The sequence below is a fragment of the Cetorhinus maximus genome, chromosome 7 (genome assembly GCF_964194155.1).
Source record: "Cetorhinus maximus chromosome 7, sCetMax3.hap1.1, whole genome shotgun sequence".
Taxonomy (NCBI): Eukaryota; Metazoa; Chordata; class Chondrichthyes; order Lamniformes; family Cetorhinidae; genus Cetorhinus; species Cetorhinus maximus.
In genome coordinates this window covers 95,001,880-95,027,372 of record NC_135885.1, presented here as the reverse complement: position 1 = coordinate 95,027,372, position 25,493 = coordinate 95,001,880, and positions in this window count along the sequence as shown.

Below are 25,493 nucleotides of genomic sequence, written 5' to 3'. Positions count from 1 at the left end.
GGCTGTGACCCTGTGCTTATATGTCAATAATAAATTTGAGGCACAGTGTGGGGGTGGGGGTGTAGACATTCCCAGGCCGATGAAAGCAGGTTTGGAGGGGCTGGGGGTCTGGGAAAATCACAAAGAAAGGCAAAGGGCCTGTTCCCCGACCTTCTTCTGTTTTTCCCAGGGGCGGCTTATTTGTGCTGTCAGCAACTCACCCGGCAGCAGTGGGAAGCCAGTTGAACTTGTTCATGAGGCAATTACCAGCTATCTTCCCTGGGTAATGACATGTTACCAGAGGCGCACGGGACCCATGCGGTCTCTGGAAATCGTTAACTCAGAGAGGAGACAAGACCACAGTGGGAAGTCATTGAGGTCTGAAACTGAGATGCACACAGTACTATAAAGAAGGAAAGCGCCAAGCCTGAGGTTCCCCATAGGAAGAGGCTTGCTGTTAAAAGAATAGCTCAGTGAGACAGCCGCTTTTTGAGAGAAAACAAATTGTAGAATCTTCCTGCAACATAATCTGCCATCTCAATGGGCTGACAGAACCGTGTGTCTTTCAGGCTCGATGGGGACATGGGTTGAACTTATTCTGAGGTTGGGTGGACCACTGAGGAAGAGCAGGTGGAAGGGCAGAAACTGGAGAAGGGGCAGCAGCTGCACAAAGTAATGCACCCACATGCAGCTGAATGGTGCAGTGGGCTTGGTCAAGAGCCAGGAGATAGAAGGAGGTGCTAACTTCATCACAGGGTGTACCGGCAAAAACCAGCTTCCTGGACCTGGGTACAGCGGTGTTTCCAAAGGCTGAACCTCTCGCAGCAGGTGGTAGCGGACTCTGTGCCCTTGGGAAGAAGTCCTGAAGGCAGAAGGAAGACACCTATTATTGCAATAGTCAAAGTGACTCTGGCCATGAATTTTGTTGCATCCAGATCATTCCAGGGGTTGGCTGCTGACATCTGCAAGTTCTCGTAATGGTTACCTAGTATGCAAGAGCATCGGAATACTTCAGGTTCGAAACAGACAATGCCAGTCAGGCCCAGAGGACTATCAGCTTTGCCTCCATGGCAGGATTCCCTCCGTCGCATGATGTGATAGACTGCAGCCATGTGGCCATCAAGGCTTCAGCAGGCCAGCCAGGTTTATATGCAAATAGGAAGGGATTCCACTCCTTCACTTTGCAGTTGGCATGTGATCATTGCAAAAGAATCCTGCAAGCATGCGCAAGGTTTCTGGGCAGTTATTCAGGCTGTATTCATCATGAAGCCACTGGACAGTTTCTGCAGATAGCTTCTGGGTGACAAAACATAGCTGATAACACCAGTGCCGAAACCTGCCACAGAGGCACACGATAGATACAACCGCAGCCATTTGATGAGCAGGACAACCATTGAGCAGATCATTGGCTTGTTGAAAATGCAGTCCCAGCGCTTTGAGCACTCTGGGAGCACCTCCAAAACAGGATCCCTTTAAGGGTCTCATGTATAGTGGTGCTCTATGATCTGAACAACTTGGCATTACAAAGAAGAGTGGAACTGGAGCTTGAAGAGGGTGATGGTCACTCAGCTTCCTCAGAGAAGGAGGAGGAGGAATATGATCAGCTGACAGAGCATGGCCATCCAGACATCCCACTGATGCCAGTGCCCATTGACCTACATGCCAAGGAAGCTCGTGATGCCCTCCTCCAGTCAAATTTAACCTGAGTGTGCATTCTTTGCAGCAGGGCCCATATGGCATCAGTTGTGGCTGCAATCACAAGACCAAAGCAACATACAGCTCCCCTCGCATTAAGACATCCCAAGCCACTACTCCTTCCATTTTGTTTTTATTCTTTCATGGGATGTGGGTGTCTCTGGCTAGGCCAGCATTGTAGCCCATCCCTAATTGCCCTGGAAGGTAGTGGTGAGCTGCCTTCTTGAATCGCTGCAGTCCATGTAATTATATGCATAGTGCTGTTAGGAAGAGAGTTCCAGGATTTTGACTCAGCGACAGTGAAGGAACAGTGTTACAGTTCCAAGTCAGAATAATGAGTGGCTTGGAGGGGAACTTGCCAGTGGTGGTGTTCGCATGCATCTGCTGCCTTTGTCCTTCTAGGTGGGAATACTGTGACACTCTGACGCACAACATTCATTGCTCTCACATCCAGGTCGCTCCTCATGGTCAATGTGCAATTGAGTACCAAGAACTACATGACACTTACTAGGTAGCCAAAGCAAACACTTCATTGCAATAAAGGACGTCAAAATGATATTGACATAAAAGAACGCACCCAAGTGAATCACATGTGCAACTAAAACCGTTTCTGCCTTCTCTTCCTCACACTTCTGTGTGATGCTTCCCCTGTGGCTGGAGATGTGGAAGTGCCTATCTGCTGATGTAATCTAGCAACTGAGATGCTCATGTTGTGTGTCCTCTGGGTTGCGGTGCCCATGAGGGCCAGTGTACATACTAGCCAACCTACATCTGTGCAGGGGCAGACTCGGTCAGGCCCCAGCATCTGTTTCTCTGTCACAGATAGCCAGAAGGCTAAGAGAATAGCTGCAAAGAGGGCAACATGAGGAAAACCCACAATGCAATTATACCTCCCTCCATGCTAACCAAGTACAGGAGATTATCTGGTCTCCATGTATTTCAGAACCATCGCTGGAATGGGCTGATGCAAGCTGCTAAAGGTTGATGAAATAGTGTGGAGATCACCTTGGCGCTGCATCTACTTGTTGACCTGCCGCATATGACTCTCCATGAGGTTGGTCACTTTCCCCATGGAGGTAGTCATGATGTGCACTCATATGTTTGAGAAACTTCATCACTTATGGAATGAGTGAACATTTCCATCTTTCTGGCCAAGGGCACGCTCTGCCTCAGGAAACTCTGACAGTTAGACACACATCTCCCTATGCTGCTCCACACGAACCCGCTTTGTATCTGACACCCGAGGCTCAGCCTCTCTGTCGAGCTGAACACAGCTAGAACTGTCCTCAATCTTTCGATGAACAGTGGCCACAACTGTCACTGTCTCCATCACTTGCTCCTGCTCACATGCGACATGCTGTTCACCTTCTACCACCCAGTCTATACATGGCTGAGGCCCCACCGAGGTGAATGTATCTGTGCTGGTCGAGGGTGTACATCACACGTGACAGTGGTTCCTGAGAGTGCTGATCTTCCTCTAAGCTATCTCCACATGCACCTCCTGCTGTACCTCCAGCATTTCCCTTGTGGAAGAGAGAAGACTTCAATTAGTGAAGCTTGTAGGGTAATAGATATGAGCTTGAAATGGTCACAAAAGCATCACTGATGAAGCTGCTCGGATTGAATTGCCTGATTATGACATAATGCTTTGGCCTGCTCTCTGCTGCACCTCCATCTTCCCCTGGGTAACAGCCGGATCAGCTCCCACCCTGCCGATCTCCATGGCCACCTCTTCCATTGACGCTAGGCTTGTCAGTAATGGGACTCCATCCCCAGTTTGATGTCATTTTTGGAATGAGAAAAGAAGAGGGGTGCAGTGTACGGATTATAAGGTGCAATGATTTTGATGGACTTCACTGGATTGGGGTGCATTAAGGTCACCACTTTAGGCTTGAGTGTGAGTGCTGACTGTTTATGTGAAGAGTTGGGAAAGAATCCTGTAAGACAATCCTCTGTGTCACTGCAGAGTGTGTTCTTTCTTGTCTTCCTGTGCAGAGGACTGCTAAAGAGGTCAGAAAGTCATGGCAGCCAGCTGAGAGTTGTAGGGCAATCACTTTACTAACTGTCAAGAGGTTATTGAAGTACTTCCTGCAGTACACCAGGTCCTGACGTTGACACCTTTGCTGCTGAACACCTCAGTTACCTCCAGCCACACCTGCTTGGCCATGCTGGCTGGCCTGCCGGCAACAGCACCTGCCTCTGTGCCCTCACCATATATGAGTTTCCAATTTGGGAATGATCCCAACATCCGGAAAACACTAAGTCGGCAAGATTCCGCCCATGGAGACAAATACCTGAACGTTTATTAAGGGTTAAATGACAAACATACACCCAGCCAACAACACAATTACATCAGATGTTTCTGTACAAGGATAGCACAGCCAATTGAGTACAACTGTATCCCCCTCTCAGCTCCTGATTTCTTTCAACTTACAGCCACAATCTCATCCCATTTTTACTGTTATACACAAAACATCTTCTGCACTCATGTGAAATATTGGACATAATTTCAATTGTAACTGCCAAACTAATTTATTCCCCACTCTGCTTTCCTTTCTAATAATGATTGATCTTTCTTTGCAACTAGCTACTCTGGCACTCGCCTAAATGATGCATGCCCTCAAGGCAAGGGACTGGCAGAAGAATGGCAACCGTCTGCCACTCTTGGGCTTTGGGACCCCAGGTACCTTTTGATCTCAGTGAGATGGCACACTGCTGCTGCAACATCACATTGATCCCGCCTGCTTTCAGGCTTCAGTTCACTCAAGGCAGCAGGCAGTTAGTGGAAAGAAAACCATCATTCACAATGGTAAAATGCCACCCAGGGACCTGCTTTCAGTCCTGGTGGCAGGCAACTTACCTTTTGATAAAATTCCAAGCTTTCGATTGCAGCAATCTCAGCCCTCATTAGAAAGGCTAAGGCCTCAAGTAGCCCTGTCGCTGGTACTAGTACCAAGGATAACTGCATATATTTATTTTTGTATATCAACATCTCCCACAGACTCCTCTACACCTGCTGCCAGGTGCACCACACAATGACTACAATCACCTATCATGGTCTGAAGATGCTATTCTTTTGAATGCAGGGACACAGAGAACTCAATCCATTGTTCAGCTGCTGATGGAGGCTCATTCATGCAACAATGTGCTGGCACATCTGCCCAGCAGCATAGCACTATACTGGCCTTGCTACTTTATGCCTAACCTTTACCCCCATACCCGAAACTAAAACATGTTCATTTCCTCCTGTGCAGGAGGGTACCTCTGGGCACAACAAAATAACCTGGGTTGTTGTGAATCCAGCACACCCACAATCTGTGATTATGACCACCAGGTCGTACCGAGCTGGAGGCAGCTTCAGCCTGATTCCCCTGTGCAATCTGGTGAGTTGCAGAGGGATACCCATTTGTCACCGAGTCATTTATTGGTGGATGCAAAAGGGCCAGGGCCTCAAAATCACAAGGGCCTCTTCACTACTGGAATGTACAGTTTCACAGTATGCACCACCATTAGACACCCAAAAGTTCAAGAGTGGAATCATCCCAGATTTGCTCTAAGTGCAGAAAAAAGAATGTTTTACCCGCCAGCCGCAATGGGTGGCTTTTCACGCCGTATAGTCCCCGTCCCGCCTCATTAATCATGCATTCCCAGGAAACACGCCATTTTGCTGGTGGGCTGCCTCTGATTTGCCCGCCATGCCATCACCTCATCGCATCCTCACACTGGGTGCCATAAGTAAAGTGCAGCCATGTGCACACCTCTCAGTGCTTCCAGCCCAGGGTTGCTGCATAGAAGACACAGTCCCAAACAGCAAGAAGACTGTAGCCCCCTGATTCAGTGGCGCACCCCTGGGATGCTTTCTGGACACCGTTGGAGCCCATCATGATGTCCTTCAGTGTCACTACTCCGGCATAGGAAACAGTGGCAGAGGTTGTCGGTGCCAACGTTGTACAGAAAAGGTTGGCCATCCAGTGCAGAAAATGGATGAATTATCTCATCCGTGCCACGAGGGTAAGGCAACCATATCATCACCCTAAACTCATGCACTCACAAGCTCATCACACATTCATTGGCACCTCACTCACTGCCAGCTCAAGGGACATCACCTCTCACTCGCTCACACACACCCTCACATCTCCATCTGGCCTCATCTCCTCTGGAGACTGTCTCCTCAGCCCTCACTCTCTTGTGGCCACTTGCACAGATTAACTTGTGTCCCCCACACACATTCTGGGATACCCCTCTTCCCCAGTAATGCCCTCGCCCTGCAGCCTCTTTCCTTGCCTGAGGCCAATTCACTCTTTCCCCAAGCAAGCCCTAGCCCTGCTGAGGCCCCCTAAAAGTGATGTGGTGCTGCCTGCAAAGCCTGGCACTGATGACCATGAATGCTGCCCGAAGCAAGGAAGGCAAGCAAACCTCAAGGTCCCGTGTGAATTGCATGTCGCTTATGCTCATTTGTGAAAGCGCGCCAAAGTGCTGGGATGATCCTGCGGTGGGGGGATGATTTTGGCGAGCTGGGCTTCTCATGATATGCAGATGTATAACAATGAATATCCCGATGTGTGGCAGTGGGAAATGCGACCCGCCATTGACGAGCAGAGCAGATGGTTGCAAACTGGTTTCATGACGGCGTGAAACCAACTTTTGGCTTTCCCACCGTATTGTCTGCTCACGCCCGCCATGATGGCTAACGCCAGCGGGCATGGAAAATTCCACCCAAAACCCTATGTTTAGACTTATTGGTCTGAAAGTACATATTGAAATTGCTGTTGGTGGGACAATTTAACAGATGACATTTGAGATAGTGCTTATTTGGTACAACTTGTTTATGGGGTCAGTATACAATGAAGAGAGTCAGAGTGTTGCTCATGCAGGAACATAAGCATAAAGTTTCTAAATGAAATCTTGTCTGTCTGACTGCACATTGACTACACCCAGTTTTGGCTTTCCCATCTTTTCTTCTTCTACCTCCTACCCCGCCAAGGTTGCAGGCCAACTCTCTTGGTCATCGAGCTGAAGATTCTCCTTTCTGTATGGTAAAATTGTACAGGATACAACAGACCACGATAATTTGAAATCTTAGGGCTGAAGAACAATAATCAAAACTGATGAAAGGTCACTCGACCTGAAACGTTAACTCTGTTTCTCTCCACAGAAGCTGCCTGACCTGCTGAGTTTTTCCAGCACCTTTTGTTTTTTATTTCAAGTTACAACAGATTTGTCAGTTCTAACTGTAAGAAACCAAGTTGTATATGAACAGGATGGAAGCGCAGAAGCAAGAATTTTATGCCAGGGAAGCAGCACGACAGGAGTGATGAGACATGTAAATTCATGGAATTTGTGGAGGGTGCTATTTAAGTAGAATTATATCAAATCGGGTGGCATAATAAGGTTTCTCTGTGTCTTCAGTGCAGCCTTCAAAAACAGGAAATGTTTGAGATCACGAAATTCAGAGCGCAGCAGTTCTAGTGCTCATGTCTACTTGCTTGATCTTCTGATCAGTGTACTCACTGGGAGCACTGTCTTAATTATTTCTCTCTATAAATTTGATCTGATGACATTAGCTCGATGATCTGTCTCTTCACTATAATAATGTGATATAATATAAAGTGGTACAAGGCAGACATGTAGCTACAGTTACGGTCTTTCTCAATCTCAGCAGGAGGCAAAGTGAATGCAATGACCAAATGGTCAGATTGAAAATCAGGGAGAGAAGCAGTTCACACACGCATCCTGTCAGAGCAGCAATAATTAGAGGACTAAGAGCGAGGCCTCAGCCCAGGCTCTATCAGCTGGTGAGCAATGTGTGACACTCATTAAATCAAATCAGTGGGAGAAAGATCATCAACAAACGACAGCTAACCTGCTATCAGGCAATATATTGAAATGCAATGCATATCAGCACTTGTGCATTGTATGTGTAGATGTGTGTGTGTGTGGGTTGGCTGCAAACCTCAATGACAAGGATTGATTATTCATTTGTCAAGAAAGTAAGATTTCTGCATATAATTCCTTTATTCTCCAGTCCACTGCTATTTTCGGTCTCCAATTTGCTATCTTTCTGTCCCTTATTAGCTCTTCCATTTTCTGTTCCAGTAAGCCTGTCTTCCTGCACTTATTTCCTTATCTGGCACTGTCCCTGCTTCTAGGAGTTTTACATCATTCTCAAGGCCGTTTGCTTGTTACATTTTTTATGTACCCATCTGGTCTTTGTATTTTTTTTTAAATAGCTGACTTTGAACCATTAGCCTGGTGTTCCTCTTGACAAGATTCGCTTTCAAGAGCTGCACAAACCTTTTCACAGTTCAAGGTTCTGCACCTTGCTTTTTCTTCCATTTCTGAACATCACATTACTACCACATGCTATAGGGCAAAATTGGGTCAGATTAAACTGCAGTAGGTGTAACATTTACATTACCAGGTGCAGACTTTAAAGTACAGACTTAAATTAGCTATGAAACAGTTTAGAGATTGCGATTTGAAAATATTAACATATAAACACTGAACGTATTGGAATGACATTCATCTAGGTGCCTTTTAATCGAGGCATTAACCTATTTATTCAACATTGAATTGTACAGCACAGAGGAGCTCCTTAGGCCCGTTATATCATTGACTCTTTGAAAAAGCTATGCAATCAGTCTTGCTCCTCCTCTTTTTCCACACAACCCTGCAAATTTTTCGTTTTCATCTATATATCCAATATCCTTTTGAAAGTTGTTATTGAATTTGTTTCCACCACCCTTTCAGGCAGTGAATTCCAGAACTGTAAAAAAGCCTCTTCCTCTAAGTTGACTACCTTTGTGAAAATAATGCTGGGATATGTCCAACAAACATGCTAAATGTACATGTACTATTATCACAAATAGAATTTCTAGGTTTGGTATGTCAGAAAGTTTGAAAAGTAAAGATATTTAAGAAATTGTGTTGAAAATAAGTGAATTCTGTTCAATGACAGCAGCTAAAAGAAGCAGATCTATGTTATGGTAGGTCTTGCATTTAACACAACAACAACAACTTTTTAAAATAGTTCATTCTTGGGATGTGGGAATCCCTGGCAAATCTGCCATTTATTGCCCATCCTCAGTTTCTCTGTAAAAGGTGGGGCTCGGCCTCCTTCTTGAGTTTGATACAACTGAGTGTCTAGATAGACTATTTTAAAAGGTAGTTAAGAGTCAACCATGACACTGGAATCATTTATGGACCAGACTGGGCAAGGATGGCAGGTTTCCTTCCTTAAAGGACATTGATAAACCAATTTTTGCATCCACCAATTTTTACAACAATCTGATAGCTCAATGTCACTTTTACTATTGGATTTCTATTATGAGATTCTTTTTGAAATATGAACTTCTCCTGTTGTTCCTCTTCCTGCTCTTCTTCCTTCTGCAAAGATGCAACACCAGAAACGTATTCATCCTCTTGCATCCGCAGTGCTTTCTGCTGCACTGTGCTGTGAAAGGCACGGAGGATAGCCATTATTCGAGGCAACCTTGCTGGGGCAGACTGATGGGTGGCCCCAGATCTATTGAGGCACCTGAACTGTATCTTCAGCAGCCCAACAGCTTGCTCAATGCACTCTTGTACTCACATGGCTTCTGTTGTACCTTCCCTCGGCATCAAGTCATAGGGTTCCTCAGAGGCGTCATCAGCCATTTCATCTTTGGGTACCCCTCGTCTCCAAGGAGTCAACTGCTGATTCTGCCTGGAGTCTGGAAGATCTGTGCTCCAGTTGACTGATGCAGGATAAAGGCATCATGGCAGATTCCTGCATATCTTGCACAGACCTGCATAAGTATCTTCCAATGATTATATACCAGCTGAACATAGATGGAGTAGAATCAATTTCAATTGATGAATGCTCCCGATTTATCACAGGGGGACTGATAGTGCAGTCTATGAACCCCTAAGCCTGTGGAAATCCAGCCACTGCAGCTGGCCTGTGGGCTGTCTTGTTCTGACAGGGCGCATCCCAACATACCCTCTATTTGCATTAGAAGATTGAGCGATTTGTTCAAATGCAGGGCCCCTTTAAAAACTTTTGTGCAGTGGCACATATGTGATAACTTAAGACCATAAGAAGTATGAGTAGGAGTAGGTCATTCAATCCATCAAGCCTCTCCTTGATTCAATAAGATCATGGTTGATCTGTGTCCTTAACTCCTCTTTCCTGCCTGCCCTCTATCACACTTGTCTTGCTTGTGGATCAAAAATCTGTTTAACTCAGCTTTGAAGATATTTAATGATCCAGCCTTCGCTGTTCGCTGAGGAAGAGAATTCCACAGAATTCTGTATCTTAAGTGGGAGACCCCTTATTTTTAAACTGTGGCCATAGTTCTATATTCCCTCATGAGCAGAAACATCCTCTCAGATCAATCATGTCAAATCCCCTTAGAATTTTATGTATTACAATAAGGTCACCTCTCATTCTTCTAAACTGCAATGAGTATAGGCCCGACCTGCTCAACCTTTCCTTATAAGACAAACCTTTCATCCCAGGAATCAGCCTAATGGACCTTCTCCAAACTATTTCCTATGCAAGTGTAACAGTCCTTAGGTAAGGTGACCAAAACTATACACAGTACTCTAGGCATGGTCTCACCAATGCCATGTAAAATCGTAGTAAGACTTCCCTACTTTTATACCTCAAACCCCTTGCAATAAAGGCTAACATTCCATTTGTCTTCCTAATTACTTGCTGTACCCACATACCTAACCATACCTAAATGATCCAGTACCGCACATTTGAAGTGCTGGAGAGCTGCTGGCCTCTAATTGGTAGGAAGTTTTCTGAGGCAGGGCTTCCTGACCCACAAGGGCAGAATTCCTGCCTCAAGTCAATTAAGTCAATTATCCGTTAAATGGCTGCTGGGCAGCTGGTGTTCCCCTTGGCGCGCTACCCTGACCCCCCGACTTTTTAGTTGGGGGAGTGGTGGGGAATCCAGCATCTCATATAACTCAGAATGATGTTGACTCTGCCTGACTGTCTTGATTTTTTCTAAATGTCCTGCTACGACCTCCTTAATAATGGATTTGAGCATTAAAGGGGCTGACTTGACTACGACCTACATGAGAATTTTTGGGCTGTTGCACAGCCATGTGGCTTAGAGAGAACATTGTCTGAGTAGCAAAGTGGACATAAGTGGCAGCCCTGGCAAACATGGCATAGGTCACCTTGGAGATTCACTTGTCCTCAGCAGATTGTGAAATCCTTCAGATGTCACCAGCAGATCCAGGGAGGGAGCTGGTGGTGAAGAAATTCAGGGCTGTGGTGACCTTGACTGCCTAACAAGTGCTCACCTGGTCCACTGGGAAGGATGTCTTGGTCCAGGAGTTTGCAGATGTCAGCAACGACTTCTGAGAAAACCTGAGGCTCCTGAGGCACTGGTGTTCAGTCATGTCTAGAAAGCTGATCCTCTGTTGCTTAACCCTTTGCTGGGGCATTGCCTCCTGTGTACTACCTTTATGTCCATCCCCTCTGCCCTGTGGAGCAACAGGTGCAGAAGGCTGCTGCTGCTCTTGCTGTTGCTGGTGTGATCCTTCCTGTTTCTTTTCAGGGGTCTGAGGTAGGGCTGTGTAAGCTGCTCCCATACTCCCGAGAAGATCAAAGTTAAACAATACCAAGGTAGTGGAAATAGTCTCCACAGTGTTGGAAATCACTTACAAATTAATGAAGGCAGACTCTCAAAACCGGTCCTGTGAGCAAAAACTTTCCACTTAGGCAAAGAAGTGCCTGCTCTGGGTTAATATTTAAAGGCTTGCCAGCCTGTCAAATTTATAGTTGCATCAACAACCACTGTGCCCTCGCCTTGCTGACCCTGGTGCATTTCTCATGTACAGCCCAGGAAGCCCATGTGTTGACAATTAAAGCCAGAATGCAGGGTTATTTTTTAAATTCTTTTTTAGTCATTCACGGGATGTAGGCTTCACTGCCTGGGCCAGCATTTATTGTCCATCCCTAGTTGCCCTTGAGAAGGTGGTGATGAGCTGCCTTCTTGAACTGCTGCAGCCCATGCGATGTAGGTACACCCACAGTGCAGTTAGGAAGGGAGTTCCAGGATTTTGACCCAGCGACAATAAAGGAACAGTGATACATTTCTAAGTCAAGAATGTGAGTGATTTGGAGGGGAACCTCCATGTGGTGGCGTTCCTTTCTATCTGCTGCCCTTGTCCTTCTAGATGGTAGTGGTCATGGGTTTGGAAGGTGCTGTCGAAGGAGCCTAGGTGAAGCCTTCCTGCAGTGCATCTTGTAGATGGTACACACTGCTGCTACTGTGTGTCGGTGGTGGAGGGAGTGAATGTTTGTGCATGCGGTGCCAAACAAGCAGGCTGCTTTGTCCTGGATGGTGTCAAGCTTCTTAAGTGTTGCGGGAGCTGCGCCCATACAGGCAAGTGGGAGTATTCCATCACACTCCTGACTTGTGCCTCGTAGATGGTGGACAAGCTTTGGGGAGTCAGGAGGTGAGTTACTCGTCACACGATTCCCAGCCTCTGACCTGCTCTTGTAGCCACAGTATTTATATGGTTAGTTCAGTTCAGTTTCAATGGTAACCCCCAGGTTACCAGTTGATAGTGGAGGATTCAGTGATGGTAATGCCATTGAACATCAAGGGGTGATGGTTAGATTCTCTCTTATTGGAGATGGTCATTGCCTGACACTTGTGTGGTGTGAATGTTACTTACCACTTGTCAGCCCAAGCCTGGAATTGTCCTGGTCTTGCTGCATTTGGACATGGACTGCTTCAGTATCTGAGGAGTCATGAATGGTGCTGAATATTGTGCAATCATCAGAGAACACTCCCACTTCTGACCTTATGATGGAAGGAAGGTCATTGATGAAGCAGCTGAAGATGGTTGGGCTGAGGACACTACCCTGAGGAACTTCTGCAGTGATGTCCTGGAGTTGAGATGACTGACCTCCAACAACCACAACCATCTTCCTTTGTGCTTGGTATGACTCCAACCAGTGGAGAGTTTTCCCCCTGATTCCCATTGGCTGCAGTTCTGCTACGGCTCCTTGATGCCACACTCGGTCAAATGCTTCCTTGATGTGAAGGGCAGTCACTCTCACCTCATCTCTGGAGTTCAGCTCTTTTGTCCATGTTTGAAGCAAGGCTGTAATGAGGTCAGAAGCTGGGTTGCCCTGGCGGAACCCAAACTGGGAGTCAGTGAGTAGGTTATTGCTAAGCAAGTTCCGCTTGATAGCACTGTTGATGACCCCTTCCATTACTTTACTGATAATCAAGAGTAGACTGATGGGATGGTAATTGACCAGGTTGGATTTGTGTTTCTTTACCTGGGCAATTTTCCACATAGCCAAGTAGATGCCAGTGTTGTAGTTGTACTGGAACAGCTTGGCTAGAGGCACAGCAAGTTCTGGAGCACAAGTCTTCAGTACTATTGTTGGAATACTGTCAGGGTCCATAGCCTTTGCACTATCCAGTGCCTTCAGCCGTTTCTTGATATCACATGGAGTGAAACTAATTGGCTGAAGACTGGCACCTGTGATGCAGGGGACCTCCAGAGGAGGCCGAGTTGGATCATCCACTCGGCACTTCTGGCTGAAGATTGTTGCAAATGGTTCAGCCTTATCTTTTGCACTGATGTGCTGGGCTCCTCCATCATTGATGATGGGGATATTTGTGGAGCCTATTGTTAATCGTCCACCGCCAATCACAACTGGATGTGGCAGGACTGCCACATCTGAATCATTGGTTGTGGGATCGCTTAGCTCTGTCTATCAATTGCTGCTTATTCTGTTTGACATGCAGTTAGTGCTGTGTTATATCTTCACCAGGTTGACACCTGATTTTTAGGTATGCCTGGTGCTGCACCTGGCATGCCCTCCTGCACTCTTCATTGAAGCAGGTTTGGTCACCTGTCTTGATGGTTAAATAGCTGGATGGATATGCTGGGCCATAAGGTTACAGATTGTGTTTAAGTACAATTCTGCTGCTGATGATGGCTGCCTGGGTGCCTCATGGAGTCTTGCACATCATCCAGTCTTGAGCTGCTGGATCTGTTCGATATCTATCCCATTTAGCAAGGTACACAACACGTTGGAGGGTATCCTCAATGTGAAGGAGGGACTTTGTCTCCACAATGACTGTGCGGTGGTCACTCCTACCAATACTGCCATAGGCAGATGCATCTGCAGCAGGAAGGTTGGTAAGTATGAGGTCAAGTACGCTTTTCCCTCTTGTTGGTTCCCTCACAACCTGCTGCAGACCCAGTCTAGCAGCTATGTCATTTGGACCTCGGCCAGCTCGGTCAGTAGTAGTGCTACCGAGTCACTCTTGGTGAAGTCCCCCACCCAGAATACATTCTGAGTCCTTGCCACCCTCAGTGCTTCCCCCAAGTGATGTTCAACATGGAGGAGCAGAGATTCATCAGCTGAGGGAGGGCGGTACATTGTAATCAGCAGGAGGTTTCCTTGCCCATGCTTGACCTGATGCCATGAGACTTCATTCAGTCCAGAGTTAATTTTGAGGACTCCCAGGACAATTCCCTCCTGACTGTATGCCACTGGGCTGCCACCACTGCTGGGCCTGACCTGTTGGCGGGACAGGACATACCCAAGGATGGTGACAGTGGTGTCTGGGGAATTATCTGTAAGGTGTGATTCCGTGAGTATGACAACGTCAGGCTGTTGCTTGACTAGTGTGTGAGACAACTCTCACAATTTTGGCACTAGCTCCCAGATGTTAGTGAGGAGGACTTTGCAGGGTTGACAGGGCTGAGTTTACCGTTGTCGTTTCCGGTGCCTAGGTTGATGCCAGGTGGTCCGTCCAGTTTCATTCCCTTTTTGTGACTTTGTAGTGGTTTGTTACAACTGAGTGGCTTGCTAGGCCATTTCAGAGGGCATTTAAGAGTCAACCACATTGCTGTGGGTCTGGAGTTACATGTAGGCCAGACCAGGTAAGGACACCTAAAGGACATTAGTGAAGCAGATGGATTTTTATCACAATTGACAATGGTTTTGTGGTCACCGTTAGACTTTTCATTCCAGATTTTTTTAATTGAATTTAAATTCCACCATCGAATCCTGCCGTGGCGGGATTCAAACCTGGGACCCCAGAGTATTATCCTGGGTCTTTTGATTATTAGTCCAGCGACAATACCACTGCGCCATCACCTCCCTAATTAATCAATTGTTTTTTAATATATTTCAGTTGCTGCCCTGACTGTCCTCCAGGGGTTTGCCACATTCCTCTAAAACATCATTGGTTAAATGTGCTAGCTGGTTGGTTTCTGCCTCAACAGTCCTTTTTTTTCAGTTGTTTAACCCCCACATGCACTGACACATGCCCCATTTGAAGGTTAAAATGCCTTTCATAACCCTGGTTAAATCAATTCCAGTTATTTTATGTTTGAAATAACAGCAACAGCTTTCCTCTGAACAGGCCTGACCTTTTCTCTAGAGCCTGAGACTTGAGTTTTACTCCATCTGTACAATTTACATTGTCTAGCTGCACTTTCCACTGATATTTGCCAGGATACAAAAATCCTTGACCTCATTTCATGCCTGGTAAGATTGTCTGTCTCAAAGGGGAAAGAAAATGGCAGTCAGGATTTGTCTGAATTTTCTTTGTTTTGGCAGAGGAGATTTCAGAAGTAAATAAAGACAGAGGCTTGGTCATTTTATGAGAGTTCGAAAAGGGCATTTTGATAAATTTAGACCCGAAGATAGGTGGGTTTGGGTCAGATAGCAAGATAAAAAGTTAAAAGTCTGAACCAGGAAATGAGCACCTCTCGAACATGCCCATGTCCCCTTTTAATGGAGGAGGGATAGGGCCGGATGACCAACCTGTTACCAGGAGGAGGGTTCAAACTGTTTTAGGAGGCTGTGTCCTTCTACTTTTACAGTGTTACTATTGTTAACCCATGTTGGTCAGGTTTTCTGGGGCATGATACATCTGGCAGGTGAAAGGAGGCAAGAAGTACTGGATGCTTCAAGTAAGCGCCTTTACAGAACTGCTTATGGGCAAGAGGAGCTTGGAGCCAGGAGAATCCTGTTTCCTCCCAGACCATCAGGAAGACCTGTAACACCCGCCTCCCATGATCTCCTCCCCACACCTCCCCATCACCAACTTCCATCCCACCCGAATGTGATCACTGACACTCCTAACACTAATTTCATAGATCATTGAATCATAGAATGGTTACAGCCCAGAAGGAAGCCATTTGGCCCATCATATCCATGCCAGCTCTCTGAGAGAACAATTTAACTAACCCCACTCTCATTTCTTTTCCCAATAGCTCTGCAACTTTTTTCTCTTCAGATAATTATCTAATTTCTTTTTGAAAGCTATGATTGAATCTGCCCCCGCCATACTCTCAGACAGTACCTCTGGTTCTTTTGCCACTCACTTTAAATTGGTATCCTCTGGTTCTCGACTCTTCCGCCAATGGGAGTGGTTTCTCCCTATCTACTCTGTCATGATTTTAAACACCTTTTCAAGCCTCCTCTCAACATTCTCTTCTCTCAGGAGAAGATTGGCCTTAATGCCTTAATGGAGATTAGTTTGGTAATTTGTTAAAAGTTATGATAGTAGTAATTTGTAGCCATGTGTATATATATTTTAAACTATGTAAATTAATAAAATGTTTCATTTAGTTTAATGTAAAACCTCGAGAACTGATGGTCTGATTCCTGAATTTAGAGTCGCATCTCAAACCTAACACTTAAAAATATAGGTTATGACAGTTGTTTAAAGTTTCCCTCTGGGATTTTTAAATAACTCAGCTTTACTAACTGCTTCGGTCAAAACAATTGGCTTCGCCAATCTATTCATATAACTGAATTTCCTCATCTCTAGATCCATTTTTAAAAATGTTCTCTGCACCCCCCTCCAATGCATTCATATCCTTCTTGAAGTGTGGTGGCAAGAGTTGGACACAATTCTCCAGTTGAGGCTAAACCAATGTTTTATAAAGATTCACTATAACTTCCTTGTTTTTTTACTCTATGCCCCTATTTATAAAATCCAGCATCCCAAATGCTACATTCTTAATCACCCTGCCAACTTCAATAGTTTGTTCAGATGTTCACCAGGCCCCTCTGCTACTGCTGCCCTTTTGGAATTGTATCCTTTATTTCATTTTGCTTTTCCTCATTCTTCCTACAAAATATATCACTTTGTACTTCTCTTAAATTTCAACTGCCACCTGTATGCCCATCCATTAGCCTGTCTATGGGTCGAATCTTCCGAGAAGTGGCAATCACTGACAAATTGCCATTCCACTCCTATTTTCTTACCCAGTGTCAGAGCTCTGCATTTCTGGCTCGGACTTTTGAACCGGGCCTCTTCAGAAATGCAGAGCGTACCTGTCCTGGGAATCTTTCTTCATAGTGCAGATTTCCGGGGGAAGCCAAGCCATGCTCCCATTTTATGGCACTAGCTGCCGTACTCTGGTAAGTCTTCATTCACAAACACAGTGAAAAGCTTTGGCACATTTAAATAGCATTTCACTGTGTTAGTGAATAAATGTGAATGCAGTAAGTGGGCAAGGTGGGTAGACTGGCTAGGTGGAAGGGTGGTTGGGTGGGTGGGATGCCAGCTGGGGAGGGTGACAGGGTGAATAGGATGGCAGGGTGGTGAGCGGCAGGCTGGGAAGGTGATAGGTAGCAGGGTGAGAAGGATGGTAGGTGGCAGGGTGGTAGGTGACAGGGTGAGTAGGTGGTGAGTTTGGGTCAGGTTGGGCCAGGGGGAGTTGGAGAATCAGGGGGGAGTCGGAGGATTTGGAGGGAGGGGGGGGTGGGGGGGGGGTGGTGGTTAGTCAAGGGCTGGGTGGGAATCAGATGGTCATGGGGGTGCGGGGTTCAGAGCATCGGTTGGGGGGTTGGATGCTCAGAGGTTCCGGGGGGGTGGAGTTGGAAGGTCCAGGGGAGTCAGGGCGGTTGGGAGTAGATGGAGGGTTGAGGGGATAGGGGGTTGTTGGCCGGTGGGGCTCAATGGGGAGTTGGTGGGTCAGTTGTATAGTTACCCAGGAATTATCATGGTTTTTCTCAGTGTAACATTTCTTGGGTAACTATCCAGGTAAGTGCGTTGGAACCATTTAATGTCTCCGACTCTAACTCAGACGTGGAGACTTTTCGGAGAGTCCTCAGGGAGCAGAGGAATTTCCCATCGGAAGTTGAAACTTGATGGACAATTCCCGTGGAGCCCTTGCATTGGGACTTCCGAGGGGTCCCCTAGTGCATCTTTCAGCATACAATCATCGGGAGACTGGAAGGTCTGGGCCTTTGCATCAAGAATCTACCTCCTCAGCTCAAAATCCTTCCGACTTTTGAGTCATTTTCAAATCTCCAACAATCCCCAATCTCCAATTTCCCACTGATTTCCCCCCAACTCCCCATGACCTGCAGCCAAACCACTTGAATACATAGAGGGACCTGCTTTATTCACATTGGGCAAGGGCTTTAGTAGGTGGTGGAGAAATTAGCAGCTGCACAATATGGGCTTCAACCATTGGCAAAACATAGCAATTGAGCACATCAGTAAAGGTCCACCAGAAACTTGTATGTACATAGCAACTTACAGTGCTTTAACTTTGTCCTTGAGGTTACCTTCAGTTGAAACTCTAGTGGCCTATATGCCGATATCTAGCCTGATCAAAAGAAGGAAAAAGTGATCTAAAGGCATCTTATAATAAACATCAACAAGAGCACAAGTATTAGATATTACAACAATCAGGCCCCATCATATTGCAACAAATTTTGGAAAATACTTCAATTCCATCTATATTGTTGGAGACATTGTGCATTGTCCATAATTGCATCACAAGTGTCAGGCAATGAGCATCTCTAACAAGAAAGAGAAACTTTAATCATCTCTCCTTGAAGTTCAATGGCATTACCATCACTGAATCCCCCACTTTCAATATCCTGGGTGTTATAATTGACCAGAAGATTAACTGGACCAGCCATATAAATACAGTGGCTACAATAGCTACAATAGCAGATTAAAGGCTGGGAATTTTGTAGCAATTAACTCACCTTCTGACTCCTCAAAGCCACTCCAGCACAAGTCAGGATTGTGATGGAATACTTTCCACTCGCCTGGATGAATGCAGCCCTGACCTCACTAAAAAAAGCTTGACACTAGCCAGAACAAAGTAGCCCACTTGTTCTGCACATCCATCACCTCAAACACCCTCCAGCAGTGGTGTACAGTGTGTACCATTTATGAGATGCACTGCAGAAACTCATCAAGGTTCCTTCGACAGCACCTTCCAAATCACGGCCTTTACCACCTAGGACAAGGGTAGCAGATGCATTGGAACACCACCATCCAAAAGTTCCTCCCCAAGCCATACACGATTCTAACTTGGAATTATATTGCCGTTCCTTCACCGTCCCTGTGCCAAAATCCTGGAACTCCCTCCTTAACAGCACTAGGAATATACCTACACCTCATGTTCTTCAGCAGGTCAAGAAGGGCATCTTCCCAAGGCAATTAGGGGTGTCTTGCTAACAATGCTCACATCCCAGGAACAAAAAAAAGCTGACCTTTAATAAATAATTATTTTTTAAATTGTCAATGCTGAAAATCTTAAACAACAGCAGAAAATGTTAGGAGCACTCGGCAGATCAGACAGCATATATGGAGACAACAGGCAAGTTGATGATTCATATGTGAACCTGGCCAAAAGGTTACATCTGAAATGTTAACTTGCCCATTATCTCCACAGATGCTGACGGACATGTTGAGGGTTTGCAGCATTTTCTGCTTTATGTTTCTGACCTTTTAATTTTTGGAGCTCAGAGCTCCTACATGCTCTGAAGTATTGGAGGGAAAATAAAAGGGCAGCAGCTGTATGTTCTAGTTGATCTGTCCCTTTATGTAGTGCTGGCCCTATAGAAGATATCTCTATACAATTGATTGCTTCATCCCACCTGTCTGTTATTTCAAACACCTGACACCAAAGGAACATTGTTGTATGTCTTAATTCCCTTGTTTTTTTTTCAGCTGTACCAAGTTCCTAACACAGTTAGAAAATCTTTATATTCCTCTCGGATCACAATGATAAGATATTTTCAAAACACACAGACAAAGATGAAGACAAAACATCTTTGGAGGGAAATAGGGGAGCTTTTTGTAATCATATATATATAACCAGAAGGCCTATAGCTAACAAAGTCTGAAAAAAAATGTTAAACAGGTTTGAGGAGAAGGAAACTAGACTAAGAAAATGCAGCACAATCTGAATGACTTGCATTACATATTATTGCATTACACAATATTTAATGATAATGATGGAGATTGTGAAATGTGCAATAACAGGCATGCACATTAAATAATGAAAAACTATGGCAGAATTAGTGAATATAGATGATGAGTCAGGTGTTCTATCGGCTAGTATAGTTAGGCAACCCTTACCTCACGGAACAGTCTCACAGAAGCCGTCATTTCTTATGTTAAAAAATAGAAAAAATTCCTCCAACACTCTCAAGCCCCATGTTATTATATTATCAGTGGCAACTGTGTGCATGGTTATTTGTTTGAAAAGTGCATTTTCTGATAAACAAGGAATTAAAGAACTGAATATTAAACTTGATGCTAGGATTTTGCATGTGTTCTTGGCTCTCATTGCATCCGCTGGCATGTGCGTGGTATCTCACACAGCTGGTCAGCCTATGATTCTGACCACGAATAGACACCGTTTCTTGTGTGAGAAATTAAGGTGCATCTTATTTGTGCACTGAAGGCCAGCAGTTTTCTGTGTGCTACAGCGCACAGTTAATTCTTGTTTTTCCTGGACAAAATATCAGAACTGCACTGTTCAGTTGTACTTCATGAATGTTGGTTCTTTCCATTAAATATTTAAGCAATATTTATGTGGTGCAGAACATCTGGTACAGTGGTATGCGCTGAGTTAGGCTCATCCAGGGTGAGAGAAGAGCTATTGCAAATAGATAGTGTGCTTTGGAAGGAAAATGCTAGATTAAGACTCATTCCTTCCCTCCTTCTATCCCTGTTACTTCTGTGCCATCTTTGGTGCAGGCAGTGGGAGGTGCACCCTTATAGCATCACCAAACTCAGCTTTAAGTTTCTGGAAAAGTGAAGGGTAGAAGGCTGGCCAGAGGAGCTTTAGAATAATAAGGTCTGAAGGTAACAAATGCTTGGATGAAGGTTTGAGCAGCAGATGAGCTGAAATGGGCGATATTAAGGAAGTGGAAATGTGTGTTCTTAATGGAGATGCTAGTGAGTCAGAAGCTCAGCTCAGTGGGAAATAGAATGCCAAGGTTGCACGCAGCCTGTCTCAACCTGAACCAGTGCCCAGGGTGGGATCAATGGTTAGGAAATAGAGTCTGTGGCAGGGGCTGAAGACCCCTACTTTAATTGGCCATTGGATTAATGTTGCCCTTCTGTTTTGGAGGACACTTGCAGTGATATTTATTGATGGCATTAGACAAACATTAGTGCCCGAATGTTGGTTCAACTCAAAAATAGCCAAAGGTTCAGTTTGAGCAGTCTACAACCAATTCTTGTAGTTTGAGGCAATCTTTTGGCAAAGTCTCACCCAGTTAGATTATAACCACAGTCAGTGTGAGGCTGTATAAAATGCATTAGTGAGATGTGGCTGACACAAGGATAGATCACCTGAAGATTTTCAAAGAGTGAGTTACTTTGCGAGTATGCGTTAACTCAAGAGATCTGCCCTACAATTTATTTGATATCTAGTGCATGCAAGGCAAATTTTCCAAGCTCCTCTGGCAGCTGAGAATCATGCTAGTGGCTAGTATCTCTCAAAGGATCAAAATATTAATGCTATAGCTCTGCCTCTGCTTCACACTCACCACTAACGAGGCTCAGCGCTGTCAGCAGAGACTCACCAAATTATTCCATTTATACTTGAACTGGGAGCACATCATACTTACAAAACGTTGAAAAAATTGTCCCGTTCCTTGCATTGACAATCCTCACCTCAATAAGCACCAAAAATAAAGTTAAAAATACAATAAATGTGCTGCATACCTTACCCCATACCCAGTACAGACCTATATCATATCAGCCCATTGCTCAGTGGCAGCATCTGAGTCAGACCTTCTGTTCAAATCCCACATCAATGACTTAATCCAGGCTGACCCTTAAGTGCAGCACTGAGGAGATGCTGCATTGTCCGAGGTGCTGCCTTTTGGATTGGATGTTAAGCTGAGATCCAGACTGTTCTCTCAGGGTGATGCAAAATATTCAATGGAACTATTTCAAAGCAGAGCAGAGAAAATGCTGCTTTTTTTGTTGAAAAATTGCTTCTCTCTAGACCACAAACTGTTGGTTATTTGACAGATTTCCATTTCCAGCTTGTAACCTGTTTGCAATTTTTGATTTTTTGAAGTAAATTGCTATGCATAATAAAGGAAAATTGTCCATACAATTATGGTACTTTTTAGGTCAAGTTTTGCACCTAAAGTGCAGGATTTTTTTCCCTAATGTTTTATTAAAGTGCATAGAATATTATTTGACAGTAATGAAGCATCTCCAAATAAGAGACATCTTTGATAGCTACATTGGAAGTTGCTTTGCAGGTACCCTGTACATTATTGCTATCGATTTCCCCAACATTTTCTTGCTTTTCTGAAAAGCAAGCTCTGACTTAAATACACTGATGGAGAAAGCCTCAAGAATAGGATTCTGTCTCCAGCAATAAATAACAACCAGGTTTATGTGGTCATTGAAATCAGAATTTCTGGAGCTGTTAGACTTCACTGATCTCTTTCAAGTTCCACATTCTATTGGAATAATTGTTCAGCTGCATTCTTAGCAATCAGAAAGAGAGGCATTAACAGCATGTCATCAGCCAACCTAACCATCATTCAACACAGGTCCTATTGAGCCGATTTTTAAACCTTATTTTTTCCACACTTGCAAATGCCTAAACCAGTCAAATTTCATCAGTTGCTTCAGACAGCGCTCTTCTGAATGAATAAGTTGATATGACACTGAGATCACTAAACAATGTTATAAAGATTAATCTATTGGATGAATGAACTTTGTCCTTGACATATTACCAAAGTTTTCACACACTTCGTACTTTCAGACATCATACCATCTGCTAATCAATAGACCTATAAAAGATAAGACTCCACATTTTGTTTTTAATCTTTCATGGGATGTGGGTGTCACTGGCAAGTCCAGCATTTGTTGCCCATCCCTAATTGCCCTTGAGAAGGTGGTGGTGGTGAGCTAGCTTCTTGAAGTGTAGGTACACTCAGCGCTGTCCGGAAGAGAGTTCCATACAAGAAACTTGGCCTGTCCTTCAATGTTGCCAAAACAAAACTCATATATCAAACCACACCTGGCCAGCCAAATATTCCACCTCCCATATATGTTAAAGGAGAGACTCTGGACTATGTTGAGCACTTCCCATACCTTGACAGCCATCTCTTCCAAAAGACCACCATTGATGAGGAGATCCAACATGGGATCAGCTGCGCCAGCCAATCCTTCTGCAAGTTATGGCAGTGAGTGTTTGACAACTGTTACGGCCATGTGAGGAGGGGTAAAAAATGACTCCACTTGTACCACTCCAAGTCTGACTGTACTGATATTTTGTGAATGTAGAAGGGTGAAGGAATTTACTCAGTTTCTGTGCCTAACCATTCAAGTGCTGACTACAAAGGAGTTCATCTGGCAGGCTTTCTTGAATTTCTGGAAAACACAAAGCGGTTAGCTTTTCAGTTAAAAACCTATCCAGGCAAAGATATAGGGCAGAATTTCACCCTTGTTGGATGGGCTCGGCAGGGGGAGGGAGTGAAGCGAGGAAAGTCGGGAAGCTGACCGCCACCCGCGATCGAGGCCGGAAGGCGATTTCACGCTGACAAGCCAGTTAAGGCCCACCCAGCATGAAACGCGATCGGCAGCGCTCAGCGCTGCCTGTGCGGGCGGTGGGGAGGACGGGGGTGAGCGGGACAAGAGCGAATTTCGCGCATGCGTGCGAGTGGGCACTTCATAATCTCCCTGAGGCACAGAGCTGCCTCAGGGAGATAAAGCATTTTCAAAAAAAAAGAAATTAAAAATGTTACAAAGCATGTCCCCTCATGTGACTCTGTCACATGGACACAGACATGTTATTAATTAAATTTAAATTTTAAAAAAGATATTTGCTTTAGGAAAACCTCATCCTGTGTCATTTTACGCTCAAGTGGGTCGGGCGCGCGCCTGCCCACAGAGCTAAAAATTTTGCCCCGAAAAAATTAGAAAGGTAAACCCGCGTCTTCGCAAACCCCATACACACACCCACAAACATGCAAAATTTACACGTTATACTATCGGCAGTTACTTCCTTCTCCAAATTAAAATAGTGTTGATAGGTAAAAACGAATTGAGAGTTCATGTTTATGAGTTCTTTGCTGGTACCTGGCAGAAATTTTTCACGGTGGTCTTGAAGTTCCAGCAGTGGAGTTGAAGACTAGGTAAAACTGCAATTGCTGGAAACTATTTCTTTTAAAAACATAATCCGTCTTTTCCAAAAAATCGATGATTTTTGTACCTGAGTTTCCTTTGGATGAAAGTTCTCTATCTCTGTGCTTAATTTTTTGTTTTACTAGAGATGGGCCTTGGCTTGAGGGAGAAGGGAAGGGGAGAATATTACTACTCCACTGGCAGATTTTTTTTGCAGACTACTGTTCTAGCAGCTTGCATGCTGTATTCTAAAGAGGTTTCAAAAATGGTTACTCCATTCACATGACCTTCTCTCCCCATAATGATTTCAGAAGATATTTGCTTAGCTGATGTCTAAACTGACCATGGCTTTTGTTTCATGGCTGGGGTGATTAGATTCTGAAATATCCCAGTTATAAACCCCTGGATATCCATTATTCATCTTGATGAGATAGGCAGAACACCTTTCTATGTAGCTATTGTCCTAGTAGGCTTCTGGTCTCTGCATGAGAGGTAGCCTTATATAAATGAAAATTTGAGGTCCAGTGCAGCTCTCGGTAAATCATTTTCATAGTTCCTGACCTCAGCAGGGTTAAAATTCCATGAAGATGTCATGGCATGTCTGAATTGTAATTCACATTGGAACTTTCCATAAAATTGACCAACCCACACCTCCAGATATCAGGTGACGTGTGGCAGCCATCTTAAGTCTGTGTCTTTCATTGCTTTTGAAAAGTCCTTTTTAAACAGTTCAATTTATGTTTGATCAGCCAGTGAAATTACAAATTGATGTCACTCATGACATAACAAAGATCTCTGCAAGTCAACAAAGTCCTAATGTATAGAGCAGTTGTTGTTATCAAACTCCTGTGCTACAGTGAGACCTGGACTGTACATCTATGATACATAAGCGCACTAGTGAAATTCCTTACCAATGCATCTTCTGGATTCAATGGGACGACCATCAAACAAACACTAGTATCCTTCTTGAAGTCAGCTCCATAAGCATTCAGGCAAAACCTCTCCAAAATCAACTGTGATGGACTGGACACTGTGTTCAGTTGGCCAAAAACCAACTGCCCGCTCCTGTTTTCTCAATTCTTAAATGGCTAATGTTCTGTGTTAAGCCTGGAGGGGGGATGGGTGGGTGTTGGGGAACAATAGAAAAGCTTCAAAGACACTCACAAGCTCTCCTTGAAGCGCAGCTGCACTGACATTAATGACTGGGAGGAGCTTGCTACCAATCATTCAAAATGGCAACAACTTGCCCATCAAGCTGCAGCACATTTTTAGTCACAGTGTTTTAATGATAAGGCAGAGTAGCAGCAAAGACAGAAAGAAAAGGAAGCAAATCCTACACTCAGGGCCCATCTACCTTATGGGACTAGCTCCTTGTGTCCAAAGATCTGTGAATCGGTCTGTTCAGCCACA